The 21,384-nt window shown below is 35.1% G+C and overlaps 1 protein-coding gene across 1 annotated transcript in view; it reads right to left on the bottom strand.

Annotated features, from left to right (window-relative positions):
• The window catches only part of tafa3a (TAFA chemokine like family member 3a), a 123,762-nt gene extending 103,023 nt beyond the window's left edge, over positions 1-20,739 (bottom strand). Inside the window, exon 1 of the mRNA XM_048198989.1 lies at positions 20,196-20,739. The gene's annotated coding sequence lies outside the window, so the exon portion shown is untranslated. The remainder of the gene's footprint in view (positions 1-20,195) is intronic.
• Positions 20,740-21,384: the final 645 nt, after the last annotated feature.

Here is a 21,384-nt window from a genome sequence, read left to right as displayed (position 1 = left end):
AGTCACTGTATAGCATATTCTGTCATGATAATCCATAAATCGCTCGTGTGGGAAATGTTGTAAGATCTTATGAATTATGAATTATGGTTATAACTTATGTTGTCATCTTGCTTTTTATGACATGCTATTGCATTTGTGTTATGTACTGTATTGCAATAACATGGCCTCACATGGCCCCTTTGGTGCATGTTTTCAGGGGCGGTATTTATGTAAATTTTAGGGTTAGTGATGTCACCAACCCAAGAAGAAGCTCACTGTAGTCTCTACCAGCTGTTTGTTTTAGTCCTTAAACAGAGAATTCTTTAAAAGAAAAGATCTCCCTTTGCTTTGAACTTTGAGCGTCGTAACTTTGCAGATGTTGTTTATGATCAAACAGCAACATTACACACTAACTAAAGTTAAAAAAGTGAAATCATAATCAACCACTCCTTTAATTAACAAAACCAGTTCTCACCCTAGCTTTGAGAATAATAATAATAAGCCAGTAAGTCAAACTGCTGTTAGACCCAGTGCCTGAAACAATGTGGCTGTACCAACTAAATTCCAAGCGCATCTCAATTTGTCCGTCCGTGCTTTCCAAACATGTAAATGAAAGTAAACTAATGAGCGCTCGATCTGAAATCAGGTAGGCATGGGAAAATTGAAAAAGTCACGCTAAGCTGATCATCAAAATTTCAGCCTGGGACGATATTTTTCTGCACAGCCCTGCTATATTGAGAGAGCTTATGGTAATATGGTTTGCTTTGAGAGTGGCATATTGAAAATAAGTCCGGTGGGATCGAAAAGAGAGTGCGGAGAGAGAAATCTGGCCCTGAGCAATTTCACTGTGTTTACACAGCGCCTCACAACAAGACTGCCACATAAACTCAGCCTGATGGAGCCCAGGGCAACCAGTGGACATACAGCGACCGGCTCACGGACTATAAGAAAAACACTCAAACTCAGATGTTATTGCAGTAAAACATAACTACCGTAGCATATATACACAATTACTTTTGGTGTGTTTGCAAGTAGGAATAAAAAAAGAGGTACAGAAATAAATATGTAGATACATAGGAAAGTAAAATTACAAATGAGATCTCTTTATGAGATCAGAGCAATGAGATTAAATGGATATTTATCCCCTGAGAATAAGACTCCAGTAATCTCACGTGTCTCTTTTAGAGTTTCAGGGAAAAATGAGAGCAAAACTAAATTCAAATAGCGTCCCTTTTTGGCAAACGCTATTTACACTAGCTCCACCCACTAATGTCTGGTTGGGCCACTCGAGTTTTAAAAAAGATGCACGGACTTCAATGTCTTCAGTGGCGCAGCAGTAGCAAGTAAGCCTCACAAACCTGGCTTTTAACGCAATCGAAACGGGCTCGAATCTGCCTTTTGCCGAGCTTGCATTTATTTTCAATAAAAATGAAAATAATGTTCTAAAAGTGGAAATAAACTGCGAACTTAAAAGTGTTAATTATTTATTGTTTATTTATTTGGGTAGGGTTAGGGGAAGGTGTAGGGAGAGTTTTTATTCTCCCAATAAGGGTAAATGATCATATTTGAATAAATATGATCATTTACACTCTAAGATATTACTGCATCCTGTTAATGTACAAAAATACTGAGGTGCAAATAGTATCTGCCAATATAAAGTATAGATAGCATCTAATTACTATTTACTCTTATTGCAAAGAACTGATACTTTTACATGGTGTAAATGGAATCTGTCGCTATTTTCAACTAGTGTAAATAGCATCTATCACTAAGAAAATATGCTATTTTCACTTAGTTTAAATAGACGTTGCCATTAAAAAAAGTCAAATTGCTCAGATTTTTGCAAACAAAAAAAAATTTCAATGTATTCTCAAATATTTCTCATCAAAATCAACAAAAATAATCTGATCAATGTCACAGATCAATGAAAAAAGAACATCTAAACAGTAAAATCTGAGCTCTTTTTATATCTAAATTGTTTCTACAAGAAAATTATATTAAATGGAGAGCGAGACCTGCTTTACCTATCTCACTTTATATATATATATATATATATATATATATATATATATATATATACACACATACACATATATATATACATATATATATGATATATAAGAAATGTATACTTTTATTCAGCAAAGATGCATTGTATCATTCAAAAGTGACAATAAAGGCATGTTTCAAATATTCATTTCAAATTCATTTGCATATTAATTTAAAATAAATGCTATTATTTTTAACTTTCTATTCTTTAAAGAATCCTGAAAAAAATATTAAAGTTTCCTCAAAATATTAAGCAGCGCAACTGTTTTCAACATTGATAATAATAAGAAATATTTCTTGAGCACCAAATTAGCATATTAGAAAGATTTCCGAAGGACCATGTGACCTTTTAAAATATATTAAAATGGGGGAGGGGGAGTAAATATTTTACAATATCACTTTTTTAATGTATTTTTGGTCAAATAAATGCAGCCATGGTGAGCATAAGAGACTTAAAAAATCTTGCCAATACAAACTTTAGTTTTTATTTGCAATTGTCTCACTTTTTTTCATCTCTTTTAAGAAAAAAAAAAAAAGTTGATACTTGAATGAAACATAACTGAGATCTCATGAGCTATGAAAAAGCAACCGTTGAGCAATAACACTTTCCTTTGGGGACATAAGGAGGTAGAGAGAGATAGAGAAGAAAAAATGAGAGCAATCGAGACCCGGTGGCCAGAGAGAAAGAATGAGACTGAGAGAGATGCATTTCCTGTTTTAATCTCAAAGGAACACACCGTGCAGGATGTGGGGATGTTCTCGCTCCGGTGGGAGGCGGGATGGCACACTGACGACTCCAAGGCAACCAATTTGTTTGTTTATTGTCTTGGTGTTTTGTCGCGGTCACAGTTCATTGCAGTCTGCCTCCACTCCAGCACGCTCTTTTAAATGGCATCTATAAAACATGCGGCCTCTGTCGCCTGTCTTCCTCATCCCTCTCTCATGCACTGTCGTTTTTGTATCCCCCTTTCTTTCTCTGTCCCTTTATCCCTTCCCTCTCCTTCCCTCCTTCTGTTTCTTTCAGTATCTCGTTCTTTTTCTCTCTCTTTGTCTCTCGCTCCTCACATCAGTCAAGCATTATGTGGTGGCACAGAAGCTTCCAGGATGCCCACTCACATTCTCTGCGCTCACAAAGCCGCCCTGCTCTCTGCTAAATCCAATCACACATGGAGCTGCATTCAAGAAAGAGCACGTCGGCGCAGGGAATAATCACTTGCAAAATATCCGCAAGGTTACGCTGTTGCATAATCAAGGTTATGCGATTTTTAGAGTAATGATTCCCAACTAGCTGCTTATGTGATGAACAACTAAATTCAGTTTAATGGATTTTCCCTCTAAAAACTATTTAAAGGTGAAGTAACTTCTGCAACACTAGAGTCTCCAAACGGAATTGCAAAACAACGACATATGGGTTTCCGGATCATTCCACCTGTTTGTTAGTGGTCGCACACAAAGAACGTCCCGCCCCCAAACTCACATCATTGGATGAGTTTGTTGCTGTGTACAATGTTGGGGAAAGTTACTTTTAAAAGTAATGCATTACAATATTGTGTTACTCCCTAAAAAAGTAACTAATTGCGTTACTTAGTTACTTCTTATGGAAAGTAATATGTTGTGTTACTTTTGCATTACTTTTTCTAATCTGGGCTGGGCTGTTTCTTTGTTTACACTGTGAACAATCACTTACTTCTGATTTCTCTCTACATGGGAGAGCTGTCAGTCAATAAATGGGAAAACAAAGTAACTTGTGTTACTTATTTGAAAAGTAACTCAGATATTTTGTTAATATAAAAGTAATCCGTTACTTTACAAGTTACTTGAAAAAGTAATCTGATTACGTAACTTGAGTTACTTGTAATGTGTTACCCCCAACACTGGCTATGTGATGAGATGGCGTCATACATTTCAGGGGATTTAACCTCTGAATGGTCAGTGCTGTGTAGATTACTTGCAAATTGTAATCTGTTACTGATTCCAAATTACATGATAAAAATTGTGGTTAGTAACGTAATCCGTTACATTACACATTTAATGTAATATAATCGGATTACTTTTAGATTACTTTTGACCTAACTTGTTTGTCACATTGAATTTAATATTGTACCATATTTATATAAAAATACAAAGATAAAGAAAATGTATTTCATTCTTTATCAACAACATGAAGTGCATTAAATAGTACATTACGTTACAGTTTCCCAGACTGGTGGGTTTGTGAGTTTAATGAAAAGCTAAATCTTAAATAAATCATAAAAAATTAAAATAAATTATTTTAAAATAAAAAAAAAATGTGTTTCAAAGAAAAAATAGGAAAATTATAATAAAAAATGTGTTTGAAATGTCTGTGTGTGCAATTTCACAACACTTTCTGAAAGTATATAAGCGATATGCTTTTTTTAGAATGGAAAATTTAAATTATGAAAAGGAATTAGGGAGAATCAACAAATTATGAATGATTTACTACCATTTTACTACAAATTGTAATCAATAAAAAGTAACTGTAGTCTGATTACAAGTATTTTAAGTGCTTAAAGGTGCCCTAGATTCAAAAATTGAATTTACCTCGAATAACAAGAGTTCAGTGCATGGAAATGACATACAGTGAGTCTCAAACTCCATTGTTTCCTCCTTCTTATATAAAACGACCTCCGAGGAACAGGCGAATCTCAACATAACACCGACTGTTACGTAACAGTTGGGGTGTACGCCCCCAATATTTGCATATGCCAGCCCATGTTCAATGCATTACACAAGGGCAGGACGTCTGGATCTGTGCACAGCTGAATCATCAGACTAGGTAAGCAAGCAAGGACAACAGCGAAAAATGACAGATGGAGCGATAATAACTGACATGATCCATGAAAACATGATATTTTTAGTGATATTTGTAAATTGTCTTTCTAAATGTTTCGTTAGCATGTTGCTAATGTACTGTTAAATGTGGTTAAAGTTACCATTGTTTCTTACTGTATTCACGGAGACAAGACTGTCGTTATTTTCATTTTTTAAACACTTGCAGTCTGTATAATTCATTAACACAACTTCTTTCTTTATAAATCTCTCCAACAGTGTGTAATGTTAGATTTAGCCACGGAGCACACTATCAAACTCATTCAGAATCAAATGTAAACATCCAAATAAATACCATACTTACTCGATTAGACATGCTGCATGACGAACACTTTGTAAAGATCCATTTTGAGGGTTATATTAGCTGTGTGAACACTGTTTATGGTGTTTAAGGCAAGCGCGAGCTATTGGGGCGTGGAGCACGAGATTTAAAGGGGCCGCATACCCTGAATCAGCGCATTTATAATGATAGGCAGTTAAAAAAAAAAATAAAGACTTATATTACATCTTTTGAAAACATGTTCTTCGGCACCTTTAATATTTGGAATCTGATTACGTAATCCAGATTACATGTAATCAGTTACTACCCAGCACTGTGAATGGTTTACTTACACTGTAGCTGTCTCAGCATATTAAGATGGCATGGAAGAAAACATTTTAATGTTTAAAAATCACCTTTAATTTCATAATGAAATTAAATAAGGCAAAAGAAGCACTATTACAATCAGTTTTTCTAGCCATAGTTGGTGTTTATTGCTAGAGGTTTAAATTGAATGTTTAATCCTGTGAAATTCATTAAATGGATTTGCAGTTACATTTATTTAAATCAGGGTTAGGTTAGGATTAATGTTTCCACAGATTTGCCCTAAAATCCACACAGAAAATGCAAAAACAAAAAAATCCTGCTAATTCCATTTGGGCCTGGTCATTTACAGATTTTGTGAGGCGGAATGTAATTACTGTCGAAGCTCAACAAGTATGAAATATTGCCTATAAGCCTAACACAGGGGTTTACATACTTGCCAAAGGGGCCACGAGGGCATGCTATAATAGACTGTGGAAAATATGAGAAGAAATTTTAAGTTAACACAGTGTTTTTGCTGGATTTTATACTGTTACTATTTCATTTTCTTAGACTATGTCTAAAGCACACAACCTTGAGATTAATCATAATGATTTTCTATAGACAGCAATAAATATAGTTCATACATCTAACATAAAATTACAATAGCGGGTGAGAAAAAAGAATTAATTTTGGGAACATTATCATGATGTCTTGAGAATAATAATATGCGTTTTATCACTTTAATGGCAAATTAAACATTAGAGTAATAATGATTAGGTTAATCTATTGCCAGCCATGTTAATTTTGTTTCAGTTGTCTTCAAAATATCATAATTATTAAATATATTAAATAGTTGGAGTAATGGAGTATCATGTTCAGCATCATTACTCCAGTCTTCAGTGTCACACGATCCTTCAGAAATCATTCTAATATGCTGATTTGCTGCTCAAGAAACATTTCTTATTATTATCAGTGTCGATGACAGTTGTGCTGCTTAATATGTTTGTGGAAGCAGTGATATATTTTTTCAGAATCCTTTCATTTATATAACCCATTCATTTATATAACAGCCATCATTAGGACCAGCATCTTCGTCTCTGTGTTGTCACTTGACTATTTGTTGTTATTTTGTAGAGGCTTTGTCATTGTTCTTGCACACACACAGAGTGAGATAAGCCGCGGCTCCTATGAGCCATCACAGCTTTCTCAATTGGCTATGCAACTGAGCTTTGGACACATTACGTCGAGTGTGACATCCATCTCAATGTGTGCTGTAGCTGCTATATTTGCAGATTCAATGCTCTGCAGTGGCTCTGAATTGGTAATTCAAGCATGCTGTTTTGAGACTGCTTTAGTACTTTTAATTACAAACCCAAAGATTAGGATTCGATGGAGGAAAAATCCCCATCGCTGCTTCATTATCCATGCTAGCTCTGCATGAATGTAAAAACCAGGTGGATGTGCTAAAATGAATGAAAACACACTAAGTGAAGACGGTAAACGGGAAGACAGGGGGTACTTGTTATGAGCATGTTGTCATCGCAGCTAACAAGGAATGTTCTCAGAAACTTGGAGAACGTTCTGGCAAGATTTTCTCAAAGTTATGTACAAACTCTCTTTCTAGTAATATTAACAGAATGTTCTTTCAAAGTTATCTGGTCTTTAATAATGTTCTGCCTAACCTATTATGCCCCTTTTCACAAGATGTAATATAAGTCTCTGGTGTCCCCAGTATGTGTCTGAAGTTTCAGCTCAAAATACCCACAGATCATTTATTATAGCTTGTCAAATTTGCCCCATATGGGTGTGAACAAAAACACACCGTTTTTGTGAGTCTCTTTAAATGCAAATGAGCTGCTGCTCCCGGCCCCTTTTCCAGAAGAGGGCGGAGCTTTAACAGCTCACTCTTCAGTTGCTCAACAACAACAAAGTTGGAGAATCTAACGCAGCCAAAATGAGGATTGTCAGTAACGGTGTTCAGCCTTACATTGTTCAAACTGGAGTCAGACACTGATGGAGAGACTCAGGAAGAAGTTACAACTTTTAGAATGAAACTGGACGTTTTTGAATGGTTAGTGGATAAATTTATGTAGTTGCTGTGGAGTTGATTCAACTCATCGACTAGCATGTGCCGTCATGTTAATCTTTTGTGCAAATCCAGCATTGAATTGATCCTCATTTGTGAAGCAGTCCGGCGTAAAATGACGGCATGGTAACAACACTCTACTCTTCCTCTTCTCTAAAGCAGCCCAACATGGCCTCACCCCCTTTTGTTGCGTGTTCCTGGGGGCAGGGTTTATGTAAATTTTGGGGTTTGTGATGTCACCAACCCAGGAAGAAGCTTGTTTTAGTCCTTAAAAAGCAATTTTTATAAAAGAAAACATCTCCCTTTGCATTGAACTTTGAGTATCATAACTTTGCAGATGTTGTTTATGCTCAAACAGCAACATTACGCACTAACTTAAAGTTAAAAAAGTGAAATCATAATCAAGGATCCCTTTAAATATAGTAGTATAGGTTTTCCAGCTACATTTACATAGTGAAACATTTATGGAACACTAAACAATTCATGAAACGACAAAAATGTAACGGAAGGGTAACATTAGGTGTCAGGGTTCTGTCACTTCTGTCTAGTTTATTCCTTGGTTTTGTGACAGAGCTCTGACACTCCCGTTCTTGTCCTGTTTTTGTGGGAGCGTACGGTCTCGAGTGTTCTCGAGCCGTGCGCTCTCTCGTCTGCGTGCCTTGTTTCATGTTGGGAGCGTGGCGTTCGGATCCCGGCACCCATGTCTAGTTTGGTTTCGGTTTCATGTCGGGATTCGGACACTCGCGCTCCCAGTCCTGTCTTTATTGTGAGCGCACGGTTTGTGTACTTTCACTTGCCGTGTGCTCTTGTCTCATGTTTTGTGTAGCACGCGGTTATTCCACCTGCCGCGTGCTTTCATGTTGTGTTTTTGTCTTGTGTTGTGTTAGCACGCAGTCTGTGTTTCACGGGCTGCGTGCTCTCATGTTGTCTCGTTTTGTGTGAACACGTGGCTTATGAGTTTTCATAGTCACGTGTTCATGTCTCGTCTTGTGTAAGCACATGGCTTGTGATTTGTCTTCATTGGCCATGTGCTTGTGTCTTTGTTTTGTTTGGTGTGAGCACATGGCTTGTCATGTGTTTCTTTGTGCCATGTGCTCTCATGTCTATTGTCTTGACCCCGCCCACCTTGTTACCTGATCATTGGTTGATTTGCCCCACCTGTCCTCCCTCATTACCTGCCTTGTTTGCTCTCCTATTTATTCTCCTTGTGTTTGCAGTCCTGTGCTGGTTCGTCGTCGTTTATTCCCTCATGTTTTTCCTCCAAGTCAAGTCAGTTAAGTCAAGTCCAAGTCAAGTTTTTTGTCTAGTCTGTTTTCCCCCTCGGGGTAGTTTTTGTTGTTTTGTTTCATTTTATTATTAATAAAAGCCCTCTTCCCTGCATATTGAGTCCTCGCTCCTTCCAAAAACCTGACATTAGGGCTATGACGATACACACTTATCTTCACGAGAACGAGACGATATTTTAACACTATTTTGAAGAAATATATGACTAGAAAAATATTCTTTTTATTCGACTGAAAGTCACTAAATGCAAAACAATGCAGGTGCATTTCTGAAGTTTTACCTAATCTAGTGCTGTCACTAGCGATTATTTTGGTAATCGAGTAATCGTTGATTATTTTGATGATTAATCAGACAATATTTTTTATGGTAATAAAAATAGACCTAAGTGGACAATAGCCTTTAAAATGACTTAAAATACATATATAATAATGAGGCAATAATTGGTTCAAATAAAGCAAGTAATCATATGGTTTTATTGAACAACCCATCTAACCCATCTCGATGCAAAAGACCTAGGTAACATATAAAACATTGTTTTTTTTGACTGAAAAGCTCATAGTTGCTGAGCCCTTGTTACAATGTGCCTGTGTTTCATCCATTTCTTGCTAACAGAGACCAGACTGGCTGCATGATTTCAATTTGACACAGCAACGGTGTGATTGCACCGAGCGAAGCCTCATTTCTGAGGCAGGAAGACAATGGCAAATCCATCTCGCATCGGTTGCAGTTCCCTCTCACAAGCATGCAAAGCAATATCTCCAAATTACAGCCTCTAGAATTCGACAGGCTAAAGGCCGAGGACACGACTACAGCGCTCTGTACCTCAGGAAACAAAACAAGCTGGACGGGCCTCTCGCACTTCTGCCTCGCCTCTGCAATAAATCACCTGCCATCTCATGCATGTATAGTGATCTTAAACACCCCTCCCTCCAAACGAAATCTGTCCGAGTGATGATCTATGATCGCTTGGTGTGGCTAGAAATATAGGTCTAAGTATAATATAAGTATATGACTGTATAAGACTGTTATAGCAGATGCAGAATAGAGGTTCTCAACTGGTTTTGCCTAGGACCATGATTTTACATTAGACATCAAGAGGGAGAAGTAAACAAAAATATAAATAAATGTAAATAAAATTTGAAATGTATTAATACTATTATGAACATTAATTTTGCAAATTGTTGGGCATATATGAGACAGATTAAATCTCCAGAACTGGATAAAAACCACATCAAGAGGCAATGGATGGAAATAGCCTTTTTTTTTTATTTATCTATATGAATAATATACTAAATAATATACTAATTAATTTTTATATATTATTTACCTACCAAGTAATATCACTATATATATATATATTTTTTTTTTATTATTATTATTATTATTATTATTATTACATATTTAGTAATTTATTGTTTATATAGATAAAATTATTATATTTAATAATAATATTAGAATAATAATAATATAATTATTTATTAATATAATCAATAAATGTTATATATATATATATATATATATATATATATATATATATATATATATATATATATATATATATTTTCTATTATTATTATTATATATTTAATAATTTGGTGTTTATATATTATAGATAAAATTAATATAATTTATATATATATATATATATATATATATATATAAATTTATTAATAATATATTGCTTTTTCTAAAACAATGTTAATATATATTTAGTGATATTACTTGGTTGGTAAATACTATATTAATACTTAGTATATTTTATTACTATATTATTAACTATATTATATTTATTTTATTTATTATTTATATTTATTTATTTTTTTATTATATTTAGTTATATCATTTGGATTATTTAAAAAATAATGTCAAAAATATGTAATAAATATACTTCATATATGTTATAATTTGCATTTAGAATTACATTTCTGGGTTGCGAACCACCAATTGAGAGCCACTGATGTAGGAAACAAAAAGGCCGCTAGACACCACCTGCTTACCAGAAGCTTCTATTCCTGAAACCATTGTGCAACAGCAGAAGTGATTCATGCACCTGCTTCTTACACATACGTATACTTGCAGAGGAAAACTAAATGTGATAAAGAAATGCTTCATGTGTAGTTCACAGATCCATTAGTCTTGTTCTAATGTTCCTGACCTTAAAAGCAAATGTTAAGTTCTGTATAATTGCTAGCGCAAATGTCTGTAAAAAGTATCTTGTCATCCTATTACTGCTAACGATTGCCGCATTGACCTGCCTTTAAGAGGAAGTCTGAGAGCTCCTCCTACGTGCTAGACCGCCATCTATCTATATCTCACAGATCAGAAGGTCACACGCTCTCAAATGGATAGTACCTGAGCTTGACCACGGCTACAAATGAGAAATATCTGTTCAAATCTAACTGGCCTTTACTATCTTGTCAGGTGAAGCGCTTAGAAAAGCACTCTTCATTAAAATGCTGTCACTTTCAGTGTAGGATATCCAGTTCATTAGGGAAAAAAACATCGTTCTTTGTAAGAGGAAGGAGAAATGCAAGGGATTATTTTCATCTTGTCAAGAGCAATATTCTGAAACATATGAAAGCATACTTTTGCTGCAAACTCTCGCTAAGGAATGGTTCACCTAAAGATAACATTTCTGTCATCATCAATGACACATTTGCATGAATGAAGAAGTGAATGAGATTTTAAAAGGATTTTCAGTGAATAATAGCTTGCATTTTGGTATTTTCCTCATCATATGGCTTCAGAAGATGTCAAATCTATTTCATGGTACTTTTTCACTTTTGTTTCACTGTAAATTAAAAAAATATTGGTAACACTTTATTTTACACTGTCATTGTTACATATGTTACATGTAGTTACTATTTTGCATTATTATGCATAATTACATACAACTGACCCTAAACCAAACCAGACCCTAATCCTAACCCTATAGTAAGTACATGTAGTTACTTAATATTACTCAGTACTTAAATGTAAATTTTGGAGAAAATATTTCAGCCTTTCAGCGTCAAAATGTCATGTTCAATTTAATGTGTTGCTGTTTCTTTGTAATTATTTGTGAAATTTACTAGCAATTACTGAGTGAAAATTGTTTCATAGTAAATGCATGGAAATAAGCAGCCAGGACATTCTGCAAAAGATCTTCTTTTGAGTTCATACAGGTTTTCAATGACATGATTATAGAAGCTTGTTTCCACCTCTGAATAAAAAATAAAAAGACTTTTTATCTCACAATTCTTTTTTATTTTTTATTTTTTCCACAGAACCGCAAGATATAAACTTCTTTTTTACTTTTATTTTTATTTAAAAAGCATTTATTTAATAATACAGTAAAAATAGAGATATTGTGAAATATTATTACCATTTAAAATAACTGTTTTCCATTTGAATATATCTAAAAATGTAATTTATTCCTGTGATGCAAAGCTGAATTTTCAGCATCATTACTCCAGTCTTCAGTGTCACATGATCCTTCAGAAATCATTCTAATATGCTGATTTGCTGTTCAAGAAACATTTCTGATTATTATCAATGTTGAAAACAGTTGTACTGCTTAACATTTTTGTGGAAAACATTATACATTCTTTAATTAACAGAAACTTTAAAAAACATTATAAATGTGTTTACTAGAAAAAAAGTCAGAATTGTGAGATATAAACTCACAACAGCAAGAAAAAAAGGTCAGAATTGCGAGAAAAAGTTAGAATTGCGTAATATAACTCATAATCGCAATAAAGGTCAGAATTGTGAAAAAAGTCAGAATTGCAGGATATAAACTCGCAATCGCAAGAAAAAAAGTCAGAATTGTGAGATATAAACTCACAATTGCGAGAAAAAAGGTCAGAATTGCGAGAAAATGTTAGAATTGCGTAATATAACTCATAATCGCAATAAAGGTCAGAATTGTGAAAAAAGTCAGAATTGCAGGATATAAACTTGCAATCGCAAGAAAAAAAGTCAGAATTGTGAGATATAAACTCACAATTGCGAGAAAAAAGGTCAGAATTGCGAGAAAATGTTAGAATTGCGTAATATAACTCATAATCGCAATAAAGGTCAGAATTGTGAAAAAAGTCAGAATTGCACGATATAAACTCGCAATCGCAAGAAAAAAAGTCAGAATTGTGAGATATAAACTCACAATTGCAAGAAAAAAAGGTCAGAATTGTGAGAAAAAGTTAGAATTGCGTAATATAACTCATAATCGCAAGAAAAAAGTCAGAATTGTGAGATATAAACTCGCAATTGAGAGAAAAAAGGTCAGAATTGCAAAAAAAAATCAGAATTGCATAACTCGTAAGCGCAAGAAAAAAGGTCAGAATTGCAAGAAAAAAAAGTCAGAATTGTGGAATATAAACAATTCTGACTTTATTTCTTGCAATTGTGAGTCTATATCCCCCAATTCTGACTTTATATCTCGCAATTCTGATATTATATCTCACAATTGCGAGTTTTAAAAAAAAAACTCGTAATTGTGAGAAAAACCGTCGCAATTATCTTTTTTTGTTGTTTATTCTGTGGCAGAAACAAGCTTCCATACATGATGGTAAGTAAATAATTAATTAAAAAAAAAATTATTTGAATTTCAGAATTTGTATTTATGGGTAAACTATTCCTTTTATAGGAAAAGTACAACAAGTAACAAATTCTCTCAGTGGTGCTGCAGAAAATGATCTGAAATGCCAATATGTGGGTGAAAGCGAGCGTCTGTTTCTGTAATGCACTGTGATCTGTCATCAGACTGTCAAATGATGCTCTGAGATGTGAGACAGATTGCGACGCTGTGACCTTTGTTTGCGTGACCCGGCGAGCATCACCAATTTAAGTTGCACCAGCAGACACATTGACTTAAACTAACAGAGCAGCGGCACGTTTCACAGTGAAACAAACCGAAAAAAATCCGCAGCTGCCCTTTGGTCCGTCTGTCAGCAATTCCCACAAATAACACGGCACAATAAAATCATCGCCCAACAGGCCCACAGGCGTTTTCAAAGGCTGCTGACGGCGATCTATAAAGCACAGTAATGGGTCACTTGTCACGGGGCGTGAAAGGGAAGATCTACGGCGGCTCTCCAGTCGCTCTCCTGGGAGCGCAATTAATCAAGGGCGAATAGTATCAGCATGCAACAAAAGCCGTAAGGTTATTACAGCCACTGTTCTGTTGGATGAAATGCGATGATAGCGCTAATTGCAAAAAACAGCTGACCGCACATGAGACACGAAAAGCAAGATGAAGGGCAGATGAAAAGGATGGAGACAAAGGAGGGGATGTAAAAGGAGGAGAAGTTGTGCAGAGAGTTGGTGAAGTCAGGGCCGGCCCTGCTGACAAGATAAGCAGGGGTGTTCGCTTTCATTCCTGCTGCTCTGCTCTTGTTTTACGGCATGGTTCATTTTCATTTTCACACTTAGGATCTCATTACAGGCTATAAGTGAATATGCTATTGGTCTTGATTACTAACACAGTGATGGACGTTTTCGAAAGACTGCTTTGTGAAGCTTCGAAACCTTTGCGAATCTTTTGTTTCGAATCAGCGGTTCGGAGCATGTATAAAAACAGCCAAAGTCACGCGATTGACTGTAAACAAGGCTTCGTTACGTCATAACTGTTTTGAAAAGTTTCTAAATTTCAGGGGGTGATCTCAGTGAACCCATGAACTAGTCTGTTTCTAAACAGTTTTATAAAGTTGAAAACATTTGTAATGACACATTAGTATAATAAAATTATTGGCCTGACTAGTCAAAATGCAAAATCAAGCCCTAATAACAAATTAATAAAAGAATACATATTGTACAGACATTTCATATTTAATGGTTATTTGATGATTTGTATACTCCATTTAATAGATTAAAGGTAGGGTAGGTAATGTTTTTCAGAAACACTTTTTGTTATATATTTATATATTTAATGGTCTAATCATCGAATCGGCCTGAATGAAGACAGGACGGGAAGACTAATTAAAAATATAAGTAAACAACTGTCACTTAGATATCACCACTTTATTTCATGTCAAAATCAAACTCGAAATGGCCTGAAAACATGATGACTGTTGGGGTTTTTAGTGAGCAATCAGCGTGGTGAAATTAAAGGTACATCTTTGTGTCTGTGAGTGAGTGACCAGTGTGTACAAGCTTGATGACTGCTGGAAATAATTTGACTATTAAAAAGAAAAGCTGAATATTAGTTTATAAATAATATATATTGTATAAATTGTTACAGCCTTTAGTTATTATTTTGGAATAATTGTAAAAATGCATAAAAACACTAACTTGATTAAATTTACACTTGGTTTTAATAAATAGAACATTTCATAGTGTAAAAATACAAATAGAATTGTATTTGGTCTCTCTTTTTATGAAATCTTAAATGCATTACTGTTTCGCCAATCATTCTTACATATTCGGGTCTTTATCGACCCGGATCTATATCTAACACAGAAGGATCTCTACCTGTCGTGATAATATAAAACTCCTCTGATATCAGAGTAACAATTACAGAAGAATAAAATAAATCATATTTTGTTACCTTTTGGAGCTTGAAAGGGCTCAGTTTGAGCAGATGTTTTATGCCATCATCACTGTCCTCGTCAGAGCTCATTTCCCAGTAAATTCAGCAAATAATGGGCTAGTTTTATGTTTGAGGTCACGAATATGAGCCTATTCGCGATCTCAAACATATTCTCAAAATTATATAATTTTCAACATCTTCAAAATCAATATTTCGATCGCTAACAGCTTCACCAGATTCATCCAGTGACAGTTACAGTCATATTTGATTGTGTTCAGTACTTGCTCTGCAGTAAATCACTGAACCATTTCATGTTTTTCTTATTATTTATTTTTCTGTCTAAATGAGTCGTCACTTCAGCATTGTGTATAAGACATTGCCACCTTGTGGAATAAAGGTGAATTGCACTTATTCCGTCATCTATAAGATTCAATTATTGCTGTGCAGAAAAAATACACATACACTCATACACACCTCGGGTTGTTTGCGACCCTACACAATTTTTACAAAAAATTAATACAAAAACAGGCATTCCTTTATAATTTTATGATTTTTTTCTTGTTATATTCTTTATAATGAATTGATTGAGCAATACCAAGAAGGTTGATGTCTAATTTTAAAAAATGAACGAGGAGGAGGGTAGTGAATGACGTCCCGGGTCACTAAAGACCCGAGGTATGCATTTAAGGGTTAACTTAACCTCATTTTAAAACACCACCGCGCACCACTGATATATATATATATATATATATATATATATATATATATATATATATATATATATATATAAAACACAGTAACACACACATAATAAACACACAATGCAGCGCTTCCGTGTTCTACGTCCGAACGCCGGCTCATTATTGGTCGACGCTGTTCACGTGAGCAGCACGACGCATACGTGTGATCATAGAAAAGAAAAGTCAAGCGATAGATTGATGCGCATGTCTGAAGACAACATTCCTCAGCATAATTTCAAAAACAACACTTTTCAGCGCTAGTTTGCTTCTTATTTAACTCAAATTCATATTCAACGTCAACTGGATGTTTCATTTGCATTATATTCGTGCAGCAAGATGACAATTTTTAACCAAAAGCACATTCTTTTCACGAGTGTTGTCGCGAGTCATGCTCTCGCTGATATCTGATGCAAGGAGAGTTTGAGTTTGAGCGCGCGTATGTATCTGATCGAGAGAAGAGCCATTTGTGCTCACACATCACTTGGATGCGCTCTCGAAGTTTGCTATTAAAATATTGCCATAGAAATGGCCTTAAATAAACTATAAAAAAGGGTGAAGATCATGTCTGAAAGCTCCAATCAATTTTTTTATTGGTTATTTTGAATATATGGAGAATATTTTGTATTTTCCCGGGGTTGCTTGACCATTTCCGTGGGTGCTGGGGGATCGGAGCCTATGTGTGTAATGCTGACACGGGAGCGGAACCCGGAAGCGCTGCACTGTATGTTTACTATGTCAACTGCATCGCTTCATAACATTAAGGTTGAACCACTGCAGTCAAGTGGACTATTTTATCGAGGTCTTTACTACCTTTAAGGGCCTTGAAAGTGGTATTTGTGTTGCAGTCTATCAGAGGCTAGATAGCTCATGGATTTCATCAAAAAATATCTTAATTTGTGTTCTGAAGATGAACAAAGGTCTTACAGGTTTGGATCAAAAAGCTAGCTTGCTATTGCTAGCCTCTCCAAAATTGCCTACCCTACCTTTAACCTTTCAAGAAAACATTTGAAAACACATCAAGAAAACACATCATCAGCGTCACTGTCCGGAGCAGAAGGGGGCGGTAATGCACCAATAAGCTGGATGCCAACCGCCGTAGAAGAAGAAGAAGCAGCGTCACTGTGGATATACACAGACCCGGAAGAGAAGACAATGCTGAATAAAGTCGTATTTTTTGTTATTTTTGGACCAAAATGTATTTTATATGCTTCAAGAAACTTCTAACTGACCCTCTGATGTCACATGGACTACTTTGATGATGTTTTTATTACCTTTCTGGACATGGACAGTATACCGTACCTACACTTTCAATGGAGGGACAGAAAGCTGTCGGACTAAATCTAAAATATCTTAAACTGTGTTCTGAAGATGAACGGAGGTCTTGCGGGTTTGGAACGACATGAGGGTGAGTCATTAATGACATAATTTTCATTTTTGGGTGAACTAACCCTTTAAAAGGGGTGTTTTGGACCTCAATGACTTTCATTGTACGGTCAGAGTAAATTATGAAAAAATTCGAGTAAAACTTTTCATTCCTTTAAGTGGAACTCATGGGCATGTCAGTTAAAGAATTATATGAAAGCTAATTGCTATTGGTAATAATTAAGTTGTCATTTGGAAATGTTGGCTGGGTCAGCTGACTTGTTGCATCACTCACTGCCCAATCAGGCAATGACTTTGCAGGCAGCGCTTGCGAGCAGACGTATTTCACAAAACCGATTTCGAACAGACTTCTGATACAGCAAAACGGTTTAATGATCTGCAACAAATTAGAGAGACCTTTGATGATCACAAAGTGAATATTTAATTACTTTAATAGTAATTTCTCGCTGGAAATGACATCAAAAGTGAAAAAAAGATGATAAAAAATGTACATTTACACAGAAATTGACCACCAACTGCAACTTTCAGATGGTATATTTATTTTTATAGCTCAACTATCATGGAATTATTAAATACACAGTATTGTGTGATATCATACTGTAGGCAGTGAAGGATACATCTATCCTGCCATCAAAAATAGATCAGATGAAGGTACATGCCTCGTTGCCTATCTACCTCTGTATCCTGCCTGTAGAGGCAGCATTTTTCAGCTTTCGGACACAACCGCTGATTATTTAAATCTGTACGCATTGTGTGCACTGTTGATGAATAATAGTGAAAAAGCATGCCAGAAAATACTACTTATTTTGCCAGTTCATAAGACAACAGATATAATTTCTCATCATTATCTGTCGCCAGCATGTGAATGATAAAATACATATCATTGTGCAACCTTTTCTGTTCACTTTGTTCCAATTGCGCTAAAAGGCTTCATAAAAAGCCTGTCTTTGTCAGGATGTGAAAAGAGCGAAAGTTATATGAAAGTGCGTAACTGTGTCCATTTACTTCCAAACAAAATCACTTAAATGAACCAAATCACTTGTGAATCATTACATGCATCAAAATCACTTGTGAATCATCACATCATAATTACAACTTCGTCTCCATTTCTTCGAAGGCTTTGAATTCTGATGATCTACAACAAATGTAAATGAGCTTTACACAACCAAGTGAATATTTAATAACCACAATGCTTAGTAGGAATACAATTCAAGTTGAAAGGAAAAATGGCATTCATAAATTCATTTACTTTCAACTGATCCATCAGATGCCATTTTTATTCTCTGAACCAACCACTTAACTGCACACACAGATTTATGGGATTCATTGTGTATATATATATATATATATATATATATATATATATATATATATATATATAAATTTTCTTCTATTATATATATATATATATATAATGAAAATGACTTTAAAAACCACTAGATGGAGCAATTTCAGTAGATGATGTTAAATTCAACATGAAACAAGGCCAATTCGGAGTGAGGATAATCATGGCCGGCATATTGAAGGGCTATTCCTAACCGAAGTGCTCAAAACTGGCCCCTTCAAAGGGATTTTTGGAATGAAGGATTTCAAGGGGTACAACTGATGGACAATTCGCTCCCATAATTCTTTGCACAGGCAAGTGGCGTACACAACTGTGCGATGACAGCACCTCCAATTGGCTCGGCAAGATGACGCAGAAGAGCGTTTCAAGGAACAGTTTTTTTGGTTCCCTATACACCCTTCATACCTTCCAAACAAAATGATAAAAGGAAGAATGCAGGGAATTTACTTCAGTAAATGTGACGTCGCCTACTTCCAGGAAAAAACTTGTAGGGAGGGACTTAATTTTGGGAATTGGGAATTGATTGGATTGCTTTTTAAAGGAAGAAGTTAAGGAATGTCAGCCAAACTTTACAGAAACATTGGATTCCAGCATGCATTCCTATTGTTGCCTGATAAGGCAGCATTTTGAGTATTTCAGACACAGTCATTGCATTTATTTGCAAGGGTGCACCTGTACTGTGGCCTGCAGCACAGATGCTGACTGACTATAATAATACTTGTTCAGTAATTATGGGTAATGTGACATTGATCTGCAACCCCAACAACAATCAGCAATGATTCAGATCCAAACAAGCCGATTTACCTTTCAAACCCGTCACCACAGAGGATTTCACATCGGTCGGCTGGGTGTTCCTCATGTTCCACCATAAAAGGCAATGTCCAACTTTAGTGGTCATCATCATCTCTCTATTATTAACTACCCAATCCATCGACATCATATCATCTTCAGCTCTGGTATTCTCACTACCATTACCATCTTCATAACACCGGCTCTATATCATTTTTTTTAATCAAAATTCCACACAGTTATAAAATAAACACATAGTAAATCTGCATAAATACACTTTAAATCAGGCATTGGGAAGAATAGCTGTCAATTATGTTCAAGTTATTTACTATGATTATGTCTAGTCACATTTTAAAAGTGCTTTAGGATATATATATATATATATATATATATATATATATATATATATATATATATATATATATATTGTTTTTGTTTCTTTTTATTATTTTTAATTTGGAACTAAAATGATAACAATATATTAAAAATAAACAAACAATTATAATAAAATCGAAGACTATTTCCAACATGCTTTATGCTCAGTCAGTCACTCAGATGTACAAAGAATGTTTCTAATTTCAAGGCTAATTTCTAATAGAAAATAACCCAGGACTTACCTGTCGTTGAGCCGTCAATAAAAGTGAAGGGATAACCGTCTCATTTGCTTTTCATTGTCAGAAGTAAAACCCCAGCAGTGCCAACGACTGATAATTTCCCTTTGCGCAAAAACGCTCCCGAGAAAAGCATCACCTACAGATTCAAACAAGAATGCAAATCAAATTAAAACGATTCCTGCACCAGTTCAGAAAGTCTCAGATGAGTCCTTCAAACTCCCACTCTCCAAAGTTCCTTCAGATGCGTCTGAACTTTGCGCGCTGGAACGGATCTGAATAAGCATGGATGATGAGATCTTTAGTTGCAGTTATTATAACGAAGGGTTCAAATCTGCAAAATCCCTTTATCCATTATAGCCTTCTCATGTGGTTATTTAGTGGGGGCTTCTGGCTGCTGCAGTCATGTGTTCAGGATGGCTGCTCGCTGTGTTGTGTGGAGAGGGATGGTGAGGTGCTCGACTCGCCTCTCAAGTGTTCAGCACTTCAAGCATCCGTTCGGAACCCATGGGAGATCTCTGCGCGCGCGGGGCTATGGATAAATGGCGCCCCCTGGTGGCGACTGACTCGTTGTACGTGATAAATGAATGTCATTGCCATAGATGACAAAATATCAGACCTTTTGACATCTGTATGGAAGCCCATTTCCGACTCATAAGAAAAAAAAATCATGTTCATGTATTTCATAATTGACTTTTTATGTCACAATTTCAACTTTGTATGTATAATTATGACTTTTTATGTCATAATTTGGACATTTTATTTATAATTGACTTTTTAATTCATAATTTTGACTTTTTAATGAAATATGACATAATTATGATTTTTTTTAAGTCATAATTTTGATTTTTCATCTCATAAATATGACTTAATTTGTTATAATTTAGACTTTTTATGTCATAATCATGATTTAACATGATTTTTTCCCCCCTTATGTGTTTGAAATGGTCTTCCATGCATTTGTTTAGAGGCATATCTTTTCATAATAACTTATAATCACTTATGATAAAAACGATAAAAAGTCGAAATGTTGGCATAAAAAGTCGTAATTATGACATAGCCTACTAAGTCATAATGAGCTAAAAAGTCGAAAAAATGTGAGATTTAAAACTCGAAATTGACATACGTCAAAATTTTTACTTTTATATCATAATTATGACTTAAGACTTTTCAATTCATGATTTTGCCTTTTTAA

This window comes from Megalobrama amblycephala, linkage group LG8, assembly GCF_018812025.1.
Source record: "Megalobrama amblycephala isolate DHTTF-2021 linkage group LG8, ASM1881202v1, whole genome shotgun sequence".
In the NCBI taxonomy this organism is placed as follows: domain Eukaryota; kingdom Metazoa; phylum Chordata; class Actinopteri; order Cypriniformes; family Xenocyprididae; genus Megalobrama; species Megalobrama amblycephala.
This window is presented reverse-complemented; position numbering and strand designations above follow the sequence as displayed.